Below are 12,554 nucleotides of genomic sequence, written 5' to 3'. Positions count from 1 at the left end.
GAGGGGCTGCCGGCTCTGCAGGCAAGGGGTGGCATAACTGGGCTCCTGAGCCCCACAGGGGAGCTGCAGAAAGAATGCAGTTTGTCAAGGGAACCATAGACCCCAAAAGGTTGAAAACCTCTGGCTTATGGGATTTTGAGGAATACTAGTCTCCGCCATGTCTCAATTCTCCAAAGGAACACAGACCCAGGGTGAGTCCTGGGAAGCCCTGGAATCCTGCAGAGAGTGGGGGTGGCACCCAACTTTTGGAACAATACATAGTGCTTTGTATGTCAGCTTCACCATTTCCTTCATTTGGCGCAGGTATTTTCAGTATAAACAGGACTTCCATTTTTGTAGCTCATTTTATGCCAGAATGCCCTCTTCGTGTATTAATGAGATGTAAACATGTATGTTGTCCTCAGGATACACACACATACAGAACACACATATTATAAATAGGCAATACTCCAGTTCTTATCTTGTAAACGTGCCATTTAAATTGTTCAATCATGGCAATGGCTCAGCTACATTAACTACGAACTCCAAAATCTGGGATACCCTCTAAACCAGTACCAATGTTTTGCAGTCATTTTGCAGTGCCCCACAAATGGAGTAATTGATACAGGAAACCTGAGTTTGTACTTAATGCCCCCAAACACAACATTGTCCAATTCACTCCAAACAAGCGTCAAACTTTGGCAAACGTTTTGCAGTGAAAATCCTGTGGTTTGCAACGCCCCACAAAGAGAGTGATACACACTCTAAGCTGGGAGTCAAAAGCTCACCAAAAACCCAACATTGTCTAACTCACTCTAAACTGGTGCCAAACTTTGGCAAACATTTTGCAGTGTCTTGCAGCAAAACCCCTGCATTTTGTAGCACCCCACCAACAGAACAATAGTCCCTCAAACGGTGGGGCGGGTCAAAAGGTCACAAAAAACCCAATGTTCTCTGATTCACTCCAAACCGGTGCCAAACTTTGGCAAACATTTTGCAGCGAAACCCCCATGGTTTGCAACACCCCACAAAAAGAGCAATGCCCGCTCTGCCACAGGCCAAGTGCTCTGTTTGTGGGGCACCGCAAAACACGGGGTGTTCACCACGAAACACTGCTGCAGACCTTTCGTTGGTGTTTAGCTCCACTTTGGAGTGAATTGGATGATGTCGGGTTTTCAGCAACCTCGTGACACACACACACCCGACTTATGGTGCTGATTGCTCCACTTTTGGGGCGTTGCAAAGCATGGGGTTTTTGCTGTGAAAAGCTATCGCAGACCTTTTGTCAACGTCTTGCACTGCTTTGGAGTGAATCGAATGACGTCAGGTTTTGGGTGGCCCCGTGACCCCATGGATTAGGGTGCCGATTGCTTAGGACTGCCATACATTTTTCGTGACCCCGCCTTCTTACATTGACTCCACTTATCTGAGCAGTGTGAAGTTCCAGGGGTGCAGCGCTGCCTGCTTAGGTTTCATTGCTGGAATGCTATGGCATTTTGCAATATTTGAGTTCATATTTATATAGTGGAAGCATTCAAACACACTGCCCCTGGAGTCCCACCCCAGGCAGCCTGTTCACAAGCTATTGAAAGGTCCAGGAGAACTAAGACCATCATAGACCTCCTCGAAGCCTTAGCCAACCAGCAGAGTGACCATATCTGACCATGTCCCACGGCGCTGCCTGGACTGTTAGTGGCGCGACCAAAACTCAGGCCATCTCGAATACATCAGGCCTGCAGAGGCTGAGGAATAGGCCCCGCTTACGCTCCTCTGACCTGTCAGCTCGTTTGCTTGGAGGTGGCAGGCGAACCGAGCGAGGTAGGAGTCCCATGATTCAGAGGCTGGGGCAAATGTCAGTAGGGGCACGAGTGAAGCCATGGTTCCGATGCTGATGTGGTGGGTGATGGATGGAACACAGTGCTCTAACCAGTACGGTCAGCTCTGAACTGGGTTCTGTTCAGTGATTTCACTCAGTGTTTCAGCTCAGTGAGTATCCGAATCTGGCTGTGCTCTGATGTCCATCCTATCCCATCCTCATCACCAGTATTAAGTAGTGGGTGGACATAGCAGACGACACAGAGATTTCTCCAAGTAGTTCTTTATAAGTAAGCTGGAACTGAACTGATCTGCAAACAGCTCAGCCAGCCTGCTTTTATAGGCAGCCGGCTATCAACACTGTAACAACAACAGCTCAAGGTTTCCCTCTGAGTGAAAACTACCGTATTTTTCGCTCTATAAGACGCACCAGACCACAAGACGCACCTAGTTTTTGGAAGAGGAAAACAATAAAAAAAAAATTCTGAATCTCAGAAGCCAGAACAGCAAGAGGGATCGCTGCGCAGTGAAAGCAGCCATCCCTCTTGCTGTTCTGGCTTCTGGGATAGCTGCGCAGCCTGCATTCACTCCATAAGACGCACACACATTTCCCCTTACTTTTTAGGAGGGAAAATGTGAGTCTTATAGAGCAAAAAATACAGTATATACACAATACCTCTGGGGGCCAGAGTGAGAACTTCAATACATAACAGGAGCCACGGTCAGGCGATTGTGGGGTGCTCCAAGGACTCCCTTATATAGGCCCCAAATTTTACTCAGCCTTTTTTTTACCACAAGAAGCCACTGGGAGGCCAGACTGGGGGACCTGGTTTTAAATCAACCCCTAACAGAATCCCTTGCAAGGCCTTCTCTTATCACTTCACGAGGCGTCAGGCCTCGAAGAAAATACATCGCTCTGTAGCAATTGGTTAGGCCAGTCAAATGGCCACGCAGCAACAGATAAATAAAGCAATAAAGTTTTAATTGTTTGCCGGCAGCAAGCAATGGCACAGAGGAATAAGTTCCGAAGTCCAGCACCTCCCAACAGGAGAGGGTTCCCTTTATGCATTCTTTAATCAGGTCTTTATCTGATCAAAATTTACAGCATTACACATACTGAGATAGATAGAATAGATTCCGCCTAGAGATAAGGCATGAAGAGTTGGACATGACACTTCCATGTCCTTATCTGGTAATCCTTATCAGCCCATCTCTGTGTGTCTCTGGGCAATGGGTGTCTGAGTGTATGTACTGGATATGGGGCCTGGCCTAGAACAACAAAATGGCTTCCTTGCTTAACATTTTAACTCTCAAAATGACTTCCCTGAGCACGTTGCCACAGCTCACTGGGGACTCTTTGGCTCCCCTCCAACATTTCTCCAATGGAAACAGAATTTGCTTCAGGAAAGGAAAGGCTGAAACCGGACCTGCTAGGCCCCTCGGTTATTATTTCTGAATTGAGGAAATGAATTTGGATATTTTTTAGCGTTCTTTCTCCTCCTATATTGAGGGGCCCATTAATGGCCCCCCATGTCCCCTGAGGGAAGGCAGAGTTAGTCACGAATGGGAGAGAGGAGCCCCACACAATGCTCTGACACAGCCAGACCTCCAACAGATTTTTAAATATATATTATATATCTAATAATGCCAGATCATCCTGGAGCCAGAGGAAAGCCAAGGCCGGATTTGAGGATCCACCACAGCTCACAAACCTATTTAAGGTGTAGCAGGAACCCCCCCACCCCAATCATTCTGTTTGTACAAACTTCACACACACACACACTCACACACTACATACGCCACATTTCTGTTATAAATTCATGGAAAATCAACCATACATCGGATTTGCACTGTTCCATTTTATTTTACTCCATATGACAAGAACTATCAAAGGGGGGTGCCTTGGTCCTGGTCAGCCATAATCCCTTCACCGTCTCAGCACATCCACAGGAGCCCTGCCCAGTTGCTATGCCAACCCTGATGATCCCAGACAGAAGACAATCAAGATCACAAAGAACTTGCATATGGGAGTGGATTCAGCATGAACAGAAACAAAGGACAATGATCAGATCTTCCCTCTGGGGGCAGGAAACTGCAAACTCCCCTTTGTCTCCTGGAAGTGACTCATGGGGAGGGGGGAAAGGAGGAACCAGCCAGGTGACAAGACACTCAGGTTACCACCAACTCCTCCCTCAACCCCTCCTTTCTGTAATGTATGCATGATGTTTCTGGGGGTGGGCTTGACCTAGAGGAGGGGAATTTCAAAAAGTTTTATAAGACCTTGCACACTATTTTTCTGGGTCTTTCCTCTCTCTTGCAAGTGAGGGGAACACCCTGTTGCAACAGTTCAATAAAGGCCAAGCCTACAGGCTGCTGTTTTGCTCCAAGTTATCCTGGTTGGTGTCTTTACTTTTTGTCCAAGGGAGCCCTCGGATATTTCCGGCAACAAAGGGGAGATACGGGGCTTGGTTGCCCCATATTCTCCTGTGCCGACTCCCTCTCGGGAGCCTGTACAATGGGAGAGGGCTGCAGGCAGGAAATGGGGGGCGACCCCCATTAGAACCGCAATATCCACCTTGTGGTGGGCATTGTGCCCAAGGCCAAGTCAGCAGAGTTCAGGGTGGAGTGAATGGAGGGGGGCATCCCCCCCAGGAGGGTCCCCTCTGCCCTCCCCACCATTCTTATGGCACTGCTCTGCAGGCCAAATCCTGCCACTGTTCTTCACAAGGCCATGGCCAGGCGGGAGCATCCCCTCAGCCTCCTCTTCTCTCCCCTCAGCCTGGGGCCACACGACAGGCAATGCGCCCCCAGGCTCCATTTTGTGAGGCCGGCATGGTGGGGGAAACAGCCTCCCTCCGCTTGCCAGGAAGGGCCACTTTGGGGAGTGGGCTTGGGGGTTCCTGACTCCTCTGTGGACAGGGCAGCCATTTTGGTGCAGCATCAATCCAGCCCCACAGTTCTGATGCGTGAAATGGCGACCGGAGCCAAGAGGGCGCTGAGGGGGGCAGAAATACGTTCCCCAAATAGGCCGAGTTTTCCTCCTCCTGTCGCTTGATGACAGTGATATTAAGTCCCTTCACCCGGAGCTTTTCAGCTTCATAAAAAGGGTGCTAGTCAGGGATCTGAGAGATTGCACCGAACGCTCAGAAGGGATATTCTGAAAAGTGAATGGCAGCGTATCTCCTTCCCCATCGCTTTTCCAGGCCCGAAATCCCAGGAGTTAAGGAGTGGTGCTCTTGAGTTTTGTGCAAAGGCTGCAGGATGGACAGAAATCGCAGAGCAAATATTGTTAACCTAGGAGCTGACTGTGCAAGTTTCTCTCCCCCTCAGAAGCAAGAGGAGTGAATTGCCCTAAGCAGTTTGAGGACTGGTTCTGAGGAGAATTTTAGACACTTTCCCCTCAGAAACAACTAGGATTTTCCCGCTCTTTTTCCTGAGGCCACCAGAACAGCAGGTTCAAAATGTTTCCCTCCAGAGCAGCATCGGAAGAGCCTTTGGCCAGTCAAAGAAATAAGATTTGTGAGGGGAGTTCATCATGAGGAGTTCAAAATGTTCCTTTCCCTGGGGCAGGCGGGGGGGATTTTGGGCGCAAAAGATGTTGCCAAACTACAACTCCCCCCGGCCCCAGCTAGCCTGGCCAAAGGGCCGGGTGGTGGGAGTTGTAGTTCAGCAGCCTCAGGAGGGGCAAGGGTTCCCCACGCCTGCCTGAAGGGATGGCCCCATCACATTTATACCGGGAGGCAAATTCCTGTCAGCTCTTCCACTCTCTGAATACACAGAATTTCCTCCTTCATCTGTGAGGGGTTTGGTGGGTTCCCCCAGAGCATGGCCCTGCTGCCCCCACACTGCATAAAAATGGAAGATAATATTTATTGCGGTTGTTGTTTGTACACCGCCCTTCACCCAAACATCTCAGGGCCCTCCTGCCGGGGTCGACTGCTTTTGTTCCAGAAAGCCTCTTTTCTCCTAATCTCATATAAATTGAGGCTGGTTGTGGCTCAGTGTTGAGGGAAACCTTCCTCTGCTGCCAAGAGCCCCCATATCTGAGGCCAAGATGGAGGCCCTGCTGACAACCTCTTTCCCAAAAGCCCAGGGGGGAGAACAGATCCCTGGTGATGTCGATCCCTGCTGTATGAAGCTTCCATGGATCCATTTTGGGTCCAGATACCAGGAAAGGGAGGGTTGTGCAACTAAGGTCCTTGATTCTGCATGGATTCGACTCGTGGGGAGGCTGCAGGAGGGGGCTGGACTGGATGGCCCTTGGGGTCCCTCCCAACTCTATGAATCTCTGTTTAAGAGCCTTTTTGGAGTGAAATGCTGACGAGTGGGAGCGGCTTCCACCATCTCGCAACTTCCTTCTCGCCCTGAAAGTGATCCTTGTGCTCTTGCACTTTGTGACTCCCAAACAGATAAGAGGAGAAGTGGCCTCTGTGCCTGAAGCAGACTTGTGCTTTATGAGGGGACCAACGCAAGTTGAGACAAACTCAAGCAAGAGAGGCACTTGGAGGCAAGATTCATCCGATTTCCACGTTTCTGTTAAGACGCGTTTGCACATTAGAAATTGTCACGGCTTCTTTTGTTGTCAAAGGCTTCTTTTGCACGGCTGCTGCAAACCGTTCCAGCTGGCATATTGCAGAGGGGACTGGGTGACGGGATCTTGGGCTGATGATGCCCTCGCCTCCTGCTCTCTGGCTCTTTGGAAAGCCCACGAATCCAGCCTGATTTGGCCCAGACTTGGAGCAAAGGAATGAAGGCTGCAGCGCAAGGGTCTCCTGGGATTTGGGGTGGGACTAGGGGGACCCCTGCCCTGACTCCCCTGCTTCCACATCTTTTGCCAACGTTTGTGTGCCTTTATGTTCTCTTCATTTGGACAAGACTTCCACTTATTAAAAATAAGTCTTCTTGCCCCTGATAGCGTCTTTGCTCCTCAACCTTGCTGGCATCATCTTTGCCCAAATCATCATCATCTGCCAATAAAGATTCAGCAGGTGTGTTCTGTTTCAATTTTTTAAAGCTTGCTGAAAACCTTTCTACTCCACCAGGCCTATGCAGACCATTAAGAATACATCTTTCCACAATTATTACTGTAGGTAAAAAAACAGGACTTTTATTCAGCCAGAACCTCCCAGAACTCAGTTCCGGCACCTCTCAGGTTGGCACCATTGCATTATAAGAGAACAAGGGAAGCATTCATGGAGAGCTCTGGCATCTTCTTTTCTTGAAAAATACCACATTAAACATAAAAAAAAAATCCCTATACAGGGCTGCATTCAGATGTCTTCTATAGGTTGTCTAGTTACTTTTCTCTTTGGCTCAGGGGGTCACATAACTCCACACCCTCCAACATTTCTCTGATGAAAATAGGGGTGTCCTAAGCCTAAGGGAAAGCGGAACATTCAGGGATCAAATCAGAAACCGGGATGTAAATCCAAGACTGTCCCTGGAAAATAGGGACACCTGGAGGGACTGTAATCCATTGTGGTGTACCTGTACCAATAATTTTACAACTTTCACCACTGTAACTAAGCCAAGTTTTACTAACTGTGTTTTCTGACTGCTGTATGGAAAAGGACATAAATCTGACCTTTGGAGAGTTTTTAAGTAAACCATTATGAAGTTACCAAACATGGTCTTTTTCAATGCTGGGGTTGGGGGGGACTGTTTTGGAAGGAACTCAGAAGCACATGTTTTAAAGGTCTGACAGCCTAAATTTCCACACTTTGCTTTGCTGCATATTTTGTGATTTTAAATCTGCTGATGTTCTCTCACCCAAGTGTTTTGCCCCAACTTGGATCTTGGCCCCCAGGGAATTCTCCTTATGTATACCCATTTTTTCCGTGCCAGTCAACAACTAGCACCAGCTCTCTAGGGCCTCAATCAGGACATGATCACAGCCCTAAATGGCGGTGATTGAATCTTATCCCTGCTGCTGAGTTGTGCCCACCCTCTTTCTGAGGCCTGTACAACAGAAGCTCATGAAATGTTCACACTTGTTCCACTATCATATCTGGTCAAATATTTTCCCTGCCTTTTGCAAAGTTTTACAAAACTGCACAAACCTCTTTCGTTGGGGATGACAGTGGGACAAAATTCATGAGTGCAGACATTGTGGACAGTGATAGCTCTATTTTAACTCCTTGTTTCTCTGTACACCCTTAGGCATTAGGCTAATTGTGTTCTACATTTGTATGAGCATACTCAAGCCTTGCATATTTCTCTGCTTTATCCCAGGAATCACCCTTTGGGACCAGGGCTCGCTTCAGAAGGACTTGTGTATCAAACCGCAACCCAAGGCTGAATATGAAATCATTGCATCTGACTCCATCGATGATAAGGCCTCTGCCCTCAATGTCTCAGCATCACTCAAGGCCAGTTTTTTGGGGGGATTGGTTGAAGTGGGTGGATCAGGCAAATTCCTTCAAGACACCAAGAAGTCCACAAAACAGGCCAGAGTCACTCTGCAGTACAAAACTACCACCAAGTATTCACAGCTGACCATGAGCCATTTGGGAATCCGAAATATCACTTATCCAGCTGTTTTTGAGCATGGCACAGCCACCCATGTTGTCACTGCCATCTTGTACGGAGCCCAGGCTTTCTTTGTGTTTGACCGAAATGTCTCTTCTTCCGAGTCTGTGCAAGATATACAAGGAAGCCTCCATGCTGCGATCAACTTGATTAAAGTCTCTGTCAAAGGGGAAGCATCTATCAAGATGGAGGAGAAGGAGAAAGCCCAAACAGAGAATTTCAGCTGCAAGTTCTATGGGGATTTTTCTTTGGAAAGTAATCCAGTGACTTTTCAAGATGCCATGAAAGTCTGCAGCGATCTGCCCCAAAAGCTTGGGGAGGATGGAGAGAAGGTTGTGCCTGTCAGAGTTTGGCTGTACCCACTGACCAAGCTAGATCCAGAGCAGCTAAGATGGTGCGTGAGATCAGCTTAGCACTGATCTTTGATGCTCAAACTGTCTTGGAGAATCTGAATGAGATCAACATGCGATGCAATGATCTGGCTATGAATCCTGTTGCTGAAAAGTTCCCAGAATTAAAGAAGAAAATCAAGAGATTCCAGGATTTCTGCAAGCAACACAGGCAGACTTTCCAGAAACACCTGGCAGAAATCTTGCCTTTGATCCGGGGAGGGGAGAAAGAGGAAAGAGTTTTGGCGGACATCTTAACATCCATAAATCACTCACCCTTTAATGACCAAAGACTGAATGCATTTTTGGACACCAAGGAACAAGAGATAAATATGGTCAAGTCTTACCTTGATATCATGAGTGGGATAGAAACCATCTCCTCCCAGAATAAACTGCAAGAGGTAGTGCTTAACCACCAGAATGAATTTGTTGTCTCATTTACATTCACCTCTTTACATGATAAGGAACCATTTTTAACCAGCTTACAACACTTTCTTCAGAAACGATCAGCAGATCCTACAGGAGTCCAGAATGCACCTGAGGAGCGGAATGCTTGGTTTGAGCAAAAAGACATACAGAGAAAAGCTCGGAAAGCTGCCACGTCCGTTGTTGATTTTGCCCAAGTCAATGAATCCAATGGGAAGACCCGGTTCCTTGTGGCTTCTGTCCCAGATCAGGACAACCCAGGAGCTACCATTTATCTCTATGAAGATGGGGAGATGGTCAACAGCAACTTTGAGCTGCCCTCAAAACCTCTCCCTCCACTGATTGGCCGAATTGGACATGAGAGTGTGCAGCTGACATTTCAACCAGCTGAGTATGGGAGGGCTTCAATCTCTCGCTATCAAGTAGAGTACAAGATTGCAGGAGAAGAAAATTGGAAGATTGTGAATACTGAGGACAGTCAGGAGACATTCCAAGTGAGAGGGTTGAGTGCAAACACAGAGTACCAGTTCCGATACAGCGCTAGGAGCAAACCAGGACTTAGTGAGACCAGCAACGTGAGTAAATCTGTACAGACACGTCCTACCAGCCCTCCTGGGAAACTGAGAGGGATAATCGCAGAGTCTTCCAAAATCAGTATAGCCTGGGAGAGCCCAAAGATCATTGGCCAGGGAGCTGTTATAAAGGAATACAAAGTGGACTACAGTGAAGAGGCTGGAGAGGCAAAAAGCAAGGACAAAGATGAATGGGCTGAAAAAAGAACAGGGAAGAAAACAGAGTTCTGTGAGATGGATGGTCTGAAGCCCCAGACACCCTACAGATTCAGAGTCTCAGCCATGTGTGCCGGTGGGGCTGAGAGTGAGCCCAGCAAAGAGATTGAGGTTTCCACATCATTGGAAGGAGACGAGAGCAGAGCAGCTTGTCAATACCTCCAAGACAGAGGAGAGCAGAAGCTGTATGATCAAATTGAAGAAAAAAAGTCCTCTGTATCAGGCAAAATTAGGAAATGGATGGCATCTGTTGTAAACTGGCTTAAATAAGGGGGTCGTGTATAGCTTTTCAGGCACCCTTTGTTTGCTTTTGACTATCAGCAGAGAGCTCAGGTTCTGTGAGTGTAATTCGGACCAGAGTCTCTTGCTCTCTGTGCGTATTTGGGTGAAGGTGGCTGTGGAAGCATTTGTACCTGTTGTGAGGTGAGCTTATCCACTTCTTCATTTGCCCGGCCAGTTTCGCTCGGGGAAACTTGATCTTTAGTGCTGAATCAGAACTAACAGCAATCAGGTTTTCCGTGGAATGCCATTTGTTGTGATTTAGCGCTAAAGAGCAGGCTGGGGGAAAGCAGTGGGGCATAGACAAAATTGCTTGGAGCTGTGCCTGGAAAGTGTGAGACGAGAGGAAAACTGCTTGGAACCATGCTTCCCAGGCACGGAACAGACAGAAGTGTGAAGGAGCCCTTTGTTGCTGCAGACAAAATGCAGTCATTGTTCCTACCTGCTTATTGTCTAATTGGTGCTGGGTGAAATGGTGTTCTCTCCAGGGATTTGTATTATCTCTAATGACTGCCAATAATAATAATAATCGGGAAAGTGAATGGGGCCTCATATGGAAGTGCTGCTTCTGACCACCCCAGCATAAAAACGTGCCCATAAATCTCCCTGCTCTAGCAGCCTTTGGAACGTGATTGGAAACTTGGGGTGTTGCAGGAATGCTCTTGACAGGAGCTGCTTATGGCCCCTTTGTCCTAGCAAGCTTTTGACCTGCCTGATTGATCTCTCTCCCATTCTTCCTTATCCATAGAATCTTAGAATTGCAGAGTTGGAAGAGACCCTGAGGGTCATCTAGTCCAATGCCTGCAATGCAGGATATCAACTAAAGTATCCATGACAGATGGCCTCCCAACCTCTGCTTAAAAACCTTCAATAAAGGAGAGTCCACAACCTTCAGAGGCAGCCTCTTCCACAGTCAAACTACTCTTACCATCGGAAAGTTCTTCCTAATATATAGTCAGAGCTCCTTTCTGGTAACTTGAATCCATGGGTCTGGTTCCTACCCTCTGGAGCCCTTCAGATATGAAGATGTTTCTCCTGTCTCCTCTTAGTCTCCTCTTCTCCAGGCTAAACATACCCAACTCCCTCAACCGTTCCTCATAAGGCTGGGTTTCCAGAGTATATTTTCAACTGGCGACTGATTGGAATCTCTGTGGGTGTGATTACTTGTGATATTTTTTCTTTCATTTTCTTATTGCTAGCCATCTAGATGTCTTTTTGAAGATCCAGTAGGATATAATTTCTTTTTGAAAACATTTAACCCTGGATATATCTGCATTTTGGGGGAGCATATTCTATTGTTGTTTGTATCAGCAGTGCCAAAGAGGCTCCCTGCCAAGGAATTCCTGGAGCTGAAGCAGAAATCCAGTCTGAAGGATCCATGCCTAGAAGCCATATTCACCAGCAGGCGACTAGGGCATGACCAGATCACCTCTGCTGGCTGACAACAAGGTCAGACCAGATCCTGCCTCTTTCCCTGCACTGGGAGACTGCTGAGAAACTTGACTGCCAGAGATGTCTTGTGCACTTTGGATTTTAAGCGATGTAACCACAATTGCCCACTGATTTCTCCCATGTTTTACTGCTCTTTGCCTGCTTCCTGCAGCTGTGCCCTGAAACAGCCTCTAAATAAAAGCTACTCTGTTCTTTAAGAATGGCCTCATCCGTGTCTCCTGAGCAGGGCCTGTGCAAGACATTTTGCTGCCTGAGGCAAATTACAAGATGGCATCCGTTCCTCATACAGAAGTCGGACCAGCAGTTGGACCTTAACCCAGCCTGACTGCTGAGAGAGTGTTTCCACCACACCTGAGGCAGCACGATATTTTGTAGGGCCAGGAGGACATGCTGGGTAGCAGAGCTGTGCACCACATTCAGCTGAAGCCCAAATCCTTTCCCTTGTTTTTTATAATTAAGGTTTTATTCAGACTTTTCATATTACATTTCATTGAAAAGAAAACTGATCTAAAGAAGAAGAGAAAGAAAGAAAGAAAGGTGCAAAGTCCTCTCTGACAGGTAGATCTGAACTCTTATCCCACACAGAAGAGTTCTCCCAGCTTCCCACCTTGGAAGATCCTTACTTCCCTGCCTCTCACACAGGGTCCTTCACCAGCCAGCCATCAGCCCAAATCCTGAGCCAGTTCAGAGGGATCTGGGCTTGGGTCAAGTTGGGTCGAGACAGCCCCAGATCAGGTCCGGCCCCTCGCTGCGATCCAGAACTGTCAGGTGGCCAAACTGATGGTAGCACCAGGCAAGCTTCTGTGGAAGAGTCTGCCTACGAATCTGCCTTACTCCAGAGAAGTCCTGGGGGTCATCTTTCCCAGGATTCTGACTGGCAACGGCTGCCTCATGCAGA

This window comes from Podarcis filfolensis (genome assembly GCF_964270895.1).
Source record: "Podarcis filfolensis genome assembly, chromosome: 12".
Lineage (NCBI taxonomy): Eukaryota > Metazoa > Chordata > Lepidosauria > Squamata > Lacertidae > Podarcis > Podarcis filfolensis.
Note: the sequence above shows the minus strand (reverse complement) of the source record.